The sequence below is a fragment of the Buteo buteo genome, chromosome 1 (genome assembly GCF_964188355.1).
Source record: "Buteo buteo chromosome 1, bButBut1.hap1.1, whole genome shotgun sequence".
In the NCBI taxonomy this organism is placed as follows: Eukaryota; Metazoa; Chordata; class Aves; order Accipitriformes; family Accipitridae; genus Buteo; species Buteo buteo.
Window position 1 is genome coordinate 24,961,352 of NC_134171.1, and position 9,929 is coordinate 24,971,280.

The following is a 9,929-nucleotide window of genomic DNA, read 5'->3' on the forward strand; positions in this document are numbered from 1 at the left end:
ATTTAACCTATTTCTGGAATTTACTGGATTTGTTGCCTCACTTTTATCTATCATGGTAATGTGGTTTTTTTTCAGGTTACCATCAAATTTGGAAAAAGGGGTATTTCTTCATACAAGTTTTAAAATGTATTGTTTTGAAATTTATTCATTATACTGAGTTCCTTTATTGAAGGTACAGTTAGTAAACCAGGTATATTTGTGCCATTCCTTAGCCATGTATTTTAATCTCTAAAACCTCATTTCATTCCAGAATGCTAAGTAAGCCTAACCTAAATTTTGAAAGTCAGAGCAATAGCAGGGTTGGGCTCTTGTAACTGTGTTTCGACTGAAATAATATTCTAATTTACTCTCCTCTGTTACTTGCTGCTATGTTTCAATCCAGCTCATACAACACACCAAAAATTTCTCTAAATGCTAAACTTTGACATTTCTGTTAAAGGCTCAAAGTAGCTGGCAAGAACCAGTGAATCACACAATTCTGGGAGAAAGCTGACTGCTTGGTATTTACATATACAAATATCAATTTTTGATTACACAAGCTGTCACATCTGTGCAATTTTCCTACTGCTCCAGCAATATGCAATAGATGCAGCTCCTTCTTCAAGTCCACCTGTGCATACTTATTTTTTTAGTTACTGTTATTCTTCTGGAATTAGTGCACAAATTATTTTCATCTTTCAGTCCGTCCCCCCTCTTAATAATATTATATAAAATTTAAATATTAATCTAAATCTAAAAGTTATTAACCTAAACTTCATTAGTATTTAGACTATCCCTGTATGTCTTGCTGACAAATCTTAATCGTGATACATATTGCTAGTCTGGATTTTTATTTTGGAGGTCATGCAATGTTTCCAAATCACTGCCATAAACGAGAAAATTGCATTGCAAAAGAAAAGATAAGTAGGAATAGTATTCATTAGTTTCATTCATCTAGTCAGTAACATCTCATCCTGTAAGATTATCAGGTTTTAATTGTAAAACAGAATATATGAGGAATTTAACCCCTTCACTGTGACATAACCATCTTTTCCTTTCTTAACTTTTTCTACAAAGGTGTTTTTTAAATGTAAACTGGCTTCTTTATCACACTTTTCTCAGTGCCCTAACACATTTTGGCATCAGATCTTTTGCCATCAGTGCATTCTCTTTAGGAATGAATAATCTGCGGCAGAATCAGCAGATATTGTCATAATATACGTATATTATGATTATGCTTCAATGTCTGATGGTACTACAAATAATACTGGAAATATTGCAACAAATTGGACTTCATTTTTCCATCTATTAATAAAAGTATTTTAATACAACTACCAACATTCTGCCACAAGATGGCCTCTGTGTCTAACAAAACTATAACACATGTATTTCACATGCTGAAAAATATGTGAATAAAACACTGCTAAAAACTAAAAGCCATCCATAAAGACCTGGATACTCCACTGTACAGTATCATTAACATTAGTGCAAAGCAGCGAGAATTGTGGGCATTTCAGTAGCATCTATACAACGGGAGCAACTGCATTCAGCCTCCTCTTCATAGGAATTTGAGATTATTTTTTACATTAATTGAATGGTAAAAATATATTAAAATTGCTTATGTTAAAAGCTCATTTTTATTAGTAGCAAACACTAATCAAGTGACTAAATAAACCATATATTTTATTAAAGATTGCAAAAAGACTAATAAGGTAGATTAAAAAATTAACAACAATTTTTAATATAACAATTCATGTTCTCCTTTGAGGAGGTAACATTTAGGCCTGCTAGTTACTTCTCTCTTCTTACAGTAACTCTCACTTAGAGTGTGAAACTTGTAACCAGTCTTGCTGTGGCCCAGGAAAGCTGAGCTGGCTGGTGATGTGCGGCGACTGAATTAAGCGCTCAAGCTCTCTGTGCAAGATTCCCTTCATTTCACAAAAGAATCCAACTCATATATGTTTCAACAAAGATCTAGAAAGAACTAACGGCATACAGCCAATACTACTGACACAGGAGCACGTATCTGGCTCAGCTGGGATGTTTGCCAATCCTCAGAACAGTTAAAGACAAAAACATTCCATACACATACTCGTGACTGTCTTCAGCCACATCTTCCCAGGCCTACACAAGGCCATCCTCCAACCTGACCTTGTAAAACTAGTTCTTCAAGGCTTGGCAAACATGCGGCACAACAAATTCTAAAGGTCACTCTTGAAAACAAATGCCAGGTGTTCTGAGCTGCTCCCACAGTGATGTGCTTTTCCTCTGTTCCTCTTCCTCCTCATCTCTCCCACCAGTTCTGCCTTGCGCTGGGGCTTTTCCTGCTAGTTGCTCCAGGTAACCATCACAGCTTTTGTTCCTGCTTCTTTGTTATTTCATCTCCTGGAAGAGCATGGGTAGCATTGAGCACACACTTTCTCAGCTCACAAAATTATTTTAACAGAAAAGCATATTTAAAATGCACACTTTAACAAAAAAATATATAAACAACACATGCAAAACAAACATGCTTATGCCTGCCCACTTTGTTTCTTTGCTCTACCAGAGCTTCTGTCCACAGAAGAACCCTCCTTGTCTAGATCTCCCTGAACCCACGGACTCCTGGCAGGAGGAGGGAATATGGGGGGTTTCACTTCATGTTAGGTCTCAACCAATGGGTTTATATACAGATACAATTTTTATTCCAATTTTTTTGTCAGAGAAGAGATTCTCCCCCTCTAAAGTTTGTAGGCTGTAAACAAAACCTCCAAACAAAACAGGTTTCAGACCAAAATGTGACCTTCTGTGCAACAGAACAATGACATCAGCAGCAATAAGACCCCAAAATGTAGCTCTTTATGGCTAAAGTAAATTAAAATCAAGCTGCAGCAGAATCCAAAGAGACCTTGTCAAAAAGGGAGGAGCAGTGGGACATCAACTGAGGTGGCTGTAAGCCTTATGGAAGGAAGAATATCTGACTACTCTGCTTCTTTCCAAATAGCAAATGCCAGCCAGAGGCCGATATGACTGAACTATTGCTGTGGAAAATCCGATTTCTTATCCAGTATCAAACCTGTCATTTGCTTTCCATTCAATCAAATATTGTCTCCTAAGTTAAAGGGTTCCCTCAGTGAGATTTAGACTTATTCAACTGCAATCAGGATGTAGGAAAGAATCCAGTCTACATGGCACAAATCTGCTTCTGTGCTATGTGTTTTTACTGGCTGTAAAAAATATGCAAGACTGAGCAAAATCTGACCTTTTTCGCTTAGAATGGGTATGTTTTCTACCCGTAAATAAAAGGTGATGCTGCACACTTCTGCTAAACAGTGAAGGCAACTAAACAGAAAAGGAGCTAAAATAGGAAGCCAGTTGCTCATAAAGAAATCACCTAGACAACTATAATTTGGCTGACTGAATAGAGAAGTTAATTAGGTAAATACTGAACAGTTAAACAGAAAAGAAAGCAAGAAACATGTGTGTAGGGTTCAATTATATGGAACTTAGTTATCGGGCCTGAAAGCAGCTCATGGTCACAAGAGTGTTCCAGACGCCTTTAGAAGGCTTTGAACAGACTAAACAAGAAGATAGAAGAAGAAAGATCCCAATTAGAAAAACACAGGTGCGCATTCCACGATAAAGGGAACTTGGCACAAACAACCTCAATTCAAGGACTTATCTCGACCAATTGGACTAAGACAAGTCTTGCATGCTCTAATTAATACAGCCAATTATGTCCTATGTTTATGCGCGTGTATAACTAACCTTTTCTTACATCTGTGCGCGTGGACAGTACCGATGTAACCAATCACTGTTTATGCTTGTGCGCGTGGACACCAAATGCTTGCATGCAGCAACCAATTAGAATTTATAAACAACTTATAGAATTGTATAAAAATGATCGGCTAAGCTCAATAAAGGACTACTACTTTCCGGACCCCAGATGGAATAACCCTAAACCCTACACATGTGTATTCCTTTTGCAGCATTGTTACAGGATGGATTGCCAACTGTATCTGAGACTGATGAATTGCAAAGGTATAAAGTAGACTTTGCATATTCACATTTAAGATACAAATGCTCTTTACTTAGTGAAACAGGCTCAATAAGCACAATCAGTAAGCTGTTGAGTACAACAGATGGGTTTAATTTTAAAAAGTTAAGATGGCATATAATCAATATCCCATCCAAGCCCCTTGCAAAAATGATTTACTTTTTATCCTTTCAATAGTCCTGGGAGAAGTACAGTTTCATAGAAATAACTACCTGTGGCAAAGTCATCTTCAAGCATGAGAGTCTTAGCTTAAAGCCTGCTCCCAAGTGAAGTGGGAGGGAGCCCACATGCAGAGCTCTTTGGCAGGGGAGCCTCAGTAGAGGCTCCTTCCATCTCCCCTCAATAACTCATTTCAGTGAGCTGGTCTTAAGTGCAGTGAGCTAAAGCCCTGAAAGGGCAGGGGCACTCAGGAACCTGGCACAAAATAGCCCAGTTGAAACCACTGCTTTATTTCCGTATAATCTTTACTCTAAGACACAACAAAAAGTCCTTGAGCATCTCTGATGCATCTCAGAAATATTGTCAACCAAAGAAATGCATTATCTGCAATTCCTCTGATTCTAAGCACTAGAGGAGCTTCAATATATGTCTGAATACTGAATACCAGGTACCGGCCTGTTCCGAGACTCCTTCAAAGTCTCCTTTTTCATGAATATTCTAGAATATTTTCTCTAATGACTCTGCCTATCCATTAATTATGCAATCATTATTAATATATCAGTAAAAACAAGGTCTTTGCATGATGCTCTGAAAATATACTTAGGAGGTCTCCTAATAATTCTAGATAGAAAAGACATTTGGAAAAGCACAAACACACCTTATTTCAGCTGATCTGAAACTGAGTTGAATCATATTGTACACAATGAATGTTATGGAGCTGAAAGAATTTAATGGTAAATTTTCTTGTGAACAGACATACTTTTTTCTTCAGAAAAGAAGAATCATTAATATGATTACTAGATAAATTCTAAACAGAAAGTGCAACTTTAAGGTTGATTCCTCATATTGTATTTCACAATCAACAGTCTTTCTCGGTTGTCACAACACATAATGCACAGAAAAAAAAAAAAATCCCAAACACCCCCCCCAAATACCCAACTCAGTTTTTGCAACAGCCTGCATCATTACAGGATCCTGATAAACTGAAAAACATTGCCTTAGTACTTCTATTACTTTATTAATGTCTTATTTTAATAAAAATTCACTTATAATCTGGCAATTTGAAGAGCTCCCATTGTTAATACAAACTTATATGAAAACAATTTTCTCATTTACTATTAGAGGTTAACAAAAGGCTTGTTATGAATTAGTAATCTACAATAATATTGCAATAAATCATACTAAAGCTCTCAAGAATAGAAAAGCAGACTCCATGTTTCATCCTTTTGCCCTGAACAATGAAAGTATCATAAATATAAGAAAAAATATTCTATAATACAATATGCAAGAGTAAGACTTTGTCCTTATCTAAGTGAAAGACAACCCTTTGTCATTACTATTGTAACCCTATTCTTAGTCTTTCAAAAAAAAAATTTATATGCTTTTGAACTCACCATTACATATATAAATTCTTTATGTCACAGGGGGTATGTATCCTTGACAGAAGATTTTCCCGAGCCATATATGGGGTCTTACACGGCTAGATCTTACTGACCTTTTCTGTCCATTGAGCACCTACCACATCAGTGTTGCCATTAAGACCTTTTGTGCTGTAGCTTCCCAAATGAAAAAAATAGTGGGTTCTCAACTTGTTATAATACTCTATACATAATCTTTATCATCATTGCACTCTATTTAGGAGTCCAATTTTGATAGTATGACTTCCAGAAATGTTATCACCCGTTTTAATTTTGGCCTTTGGTCAGATTATGGCCAAAGCAGACTAATTTGTAATTAGTCTGAAATCAGAAGCTGAAAGAGTTTAGTAGAACTGGAAGGATTCCAGCCGGGATTATGACGATTACATGCCAGTTTAAAACTGCAATTGCCAATGTAACCAGCAGATGTCGGAGAAGAGCTTCTACAAAGTCACTATTACTACTATTTTCGAACCTGAGATCAACACGTTAAAAGTCACTTCAGTAAGATAATGGAAGAGAAACTCGTGAAAGACTGTGCATTATTCACTTGTCTCTCAGTGACTTACCCCCTTTTAGAGTCTTTTGAGGTGAAGGGATGCAAATCATTTCAGATGCAGGTATTATGCAAACAGAAAGAGGAATGCTTTCTTTCTAAGTGTTAACAGTAATATTTTGTTAAGATCCATGTCCGTGCCTGAGGCATTAAGGAAAGGAATAAGAAAAGATTTAAGTGGTATAGAAACAAATGTGTAAAAATCTTTTGGAGTCTTTTATTCCTAAAAACAAGGAGGAAATTATTCTGTACTGAAGAAACAGTATCAGAAGAGTTTACTGTTTCATATACTTCCAAACATTTTAAAAACCTAGCAAACTTTGGGGGTTAAATGAGTAATTACTAAGGGAGATGATAGCCAATTTATGTCCTCTGGTTTTTTTTTATTATGAAGTTTTGATGCAATGTCATTCCTTAGAGAAAACAAGATGCTACACAAATCTGGAAGTTTTTCTGAGAACATCTGTCAAGCATTAAATTAAGCTGGTACAATAACAGATTTTACGGTACTTATAGAAGTAAATCCAAATGGTTTCAAGAATACTTTAGCTCATCTCTCTGTTTACACACACAGAAACTCCTAAAAGTCTTAAGATTTTTGTTAGTCTGCAAGTAAAGCAGTGACAGCCTTCCGCTATTTTTTTTAACTATGTGGACATTTTCTGAAATCTTCCAGAAATAAATGCTACCAAGAGCTGTGCATAGGGCTGAATGGTTTAGAATAAAAAAAGAAGAGACACAAGGTAAAACTACATTGACTCAGCATGCAAAGTCAGCAAAGCTACTGTGGGTTTACTGAACCATTTCTGCTCAATTTATTCTGCCCTTAGGCTTTCCTTGGGAGTCTTTTTGATTCATTCATTACATACTGTATAAGTACTGTGAGTTTTCCTCAAGAGCTTCACATTTTTCTCATCATTACCATGCCAAATGTAAATATAATCCCAGTATATACTGCGAAAATCTTTCTAAGAGGGGCAGCAATCTGTCAATGCCAGTTTAGAAGAGGTTGAGGAAACCTCCTCTGCAGCATGATGCACAGTTCTGCTCACGTATGTTCAAAAGGACTGAACTTAAAGTGCTGAATCTCTTTGCTGAGCCCTTCTGAAGAAAAGGAATAGTTAAAAGATGATGGAAAAGGAGAAGGTATCTTGAAAGGAAACTAAAAAAGGCTTGTATAGCCAGAAAAAAGGAAAATTTGAAAAATTATTTTCAGTTAGATAAACACAGTACTGGTTCCTGAATATAAACATAAAAATAGATTGGGGATTAGAAGTACTTTCCTAACCGTCACAACCTTCCAGCAGGATTAATAGGAGAAAATACCCAAAGTATTTTAAAATGCAGTTTATAAAGTTCATGAAAGGTTTTATAACAACAGTTTTCAACAGTGGAGAACTGAAGTCACAAAGAGCAGAATTCTCTGTCCTTTTTGAGTTCCTAGAGTATACAGATAGATACAGACTGGACAAGAATTATCAACATATCCTTTATAGTAGTTGCTCAATCCACCTCATCTTGCAAGCGGGCTTCTGCCACTTCTTGTCACATTACACACGGTGTACACGCACAGATACACATACACACCTAACCTGACAGGCAGCTAATAGCCTCAGTTCATGTCTAAAAAGGTATAAAATTAATCTGATTTATGGTTTCCTGGCTGGCAATAACCTGCTGTCAAGCCTTTGTCTCCTTTATTTTTCCAGTGACTGGTAACCATGGCTACAAAATGTAATAAAGTTAGGTGATCCACAGTGCACACCATAGATACAGGGTGTGTTTATTGTAACTGATTTTGTTATGAAATCCCAAGAAGATAAAACTAGTAATTCAGGGTGAAATGGAAATTAGCTGCTAGTTAAAATTTTGCTTGTATTTTAATAAAAAATGCATGCTTTGTTGAATGGCATGATTTCTTTTCCTGAATAATTTATAACAGCAGGTCTGTCCCCTTGAAATATTCATATTAATTTTAATGAGCTTGTCAAAGCTATTCTAGCCATTTTATGTTTAATAGATTTAGCTAGGGTAATACTTTAACCCCTTGCTTCTTTTAACCGACATAAAAATCTGTTTTATACAAAATCGCTTCTTCATTTTTTAATTTATAGATTAGCATCTGTACTTCATTCAAGTAGTAGTAACATCACAATTCTCTGTACTACAGTTTGTATTTCCATATAATTTTAAAGTTTACCTCTGCAGGAAAAATGAATAGAAAATTGGAAAAAAGGTAGAATTTTAGTTAATTGCCTAAGATGGGGCGGGGGGGGGTGGCACTGAGAAGGGAAGTCAAGTTTTTGAAGAAAGCATTTGCATTTACATTAATGTTTTTTCCCATAGTTTAAATTCAAGGTAGATAAACATTTTCACTTTATTCTGAACAACCTGGGACACATGTGATGTGCATATTTTTGTTCTGTAGCTGTTCATGCTTCCATCCAATAATTCTCTACTTTCAATTGCTTTTCATCACTAAAATTAATTCGATCAACAAGCAGTATAGAAACTGATGGTATAGATACCAATTTCACCTTTTCCTTGAATGCCTTCTTCACTGCATTCATGCTGGGCCTCTTGGAACATCAGTATTTACCTGCAAACCTTTCTTTATCTCTACTTACCTGGGTCAGGGCCAGGACCAAACTCTGGTGTAAAAGATGTGAAAACTCTGATTAAGAACTAACCATACCAGCTTTGTGTAGAAATGTAAGGAGCAGAAAAGAGAAATATTATCACTGGTACATCCAAAGGGACAGGAACATGCATCCTCTGGCTGAAACATGATCCAGTTTGGATTAGATGAGTCAGGTTTTTTCCCTGAGAATTGATCCATTTCTGTCAACTATTTCTGAACTACAGAAGTAGTCAGGGAGAATAGAGATTACATGTAACAGATGGAAATGCCTTAAGAACATACTTTCATGAGATGCTTCAAATATGCCTATGTTGTTATAATGATTTTAAAATAAAAAAAGAATGATAGCATGCAAGTGGATGGGAAGTATTTATTTTCTTCCTCTTTGCCATGATACTATTACACTGCAATAAGGAGTTTAAAAATCTTGTGCCTCCACAGGCCTCTAAATCCATCCCTGAGCTACAGGAGGGTTTCTTATTATAAAATGTAGCATAAGAGGAAAAAACATAGATGTACAATAAGTTGCCATAAAAGTCTGTATTATATGAAAGAAAATGAATTTATCTTCCACAAGAACTTTAAACATTGAATCAAGAAAAAAATAAATCAATTAAAGCATGCATTTCTCCCCTTTTCTCTGAAAAATTCAATTTACATCTAAGAATGTAATCTCTAAGACAAAAGTTCAAGTGAAGTCTTTCAAATGAGCTTGTAAATCAAAGCAGAAGGCTTATTCTGGCAATTTTTAGACTTGCAATATTTTTTGTAATCTGCCAAATTATAATCCTGACATTTTTTGTGCTCGTAATTGGTGCTGTTGGGACTTCAAAATCTATTGCAGTCTTCCTTCTTTTACTATACTCAAAACTGTGATGGAATTGCAGCCAACTTTATTTTCTGCAGTGGGTTTCTCTTTGTCAGCTACATGTGCAATTTAACCGCCAGCATTTGATGGATCTCAAATACTACAAAACCTCTGGGCCCCTCACTACAAGAAAGACATGGAGGTGCTGGAGCGTGTCCAGAGAAGGGCAACGGAGCTGGTGAGGGGCCTGGAGCTCAAGTCTTATGAGGAGCGGCTGAGGGAACTGGGGCTATTTAGTCTGGAAAAGAGGAGGCTGAGGGGAGACCTTATCG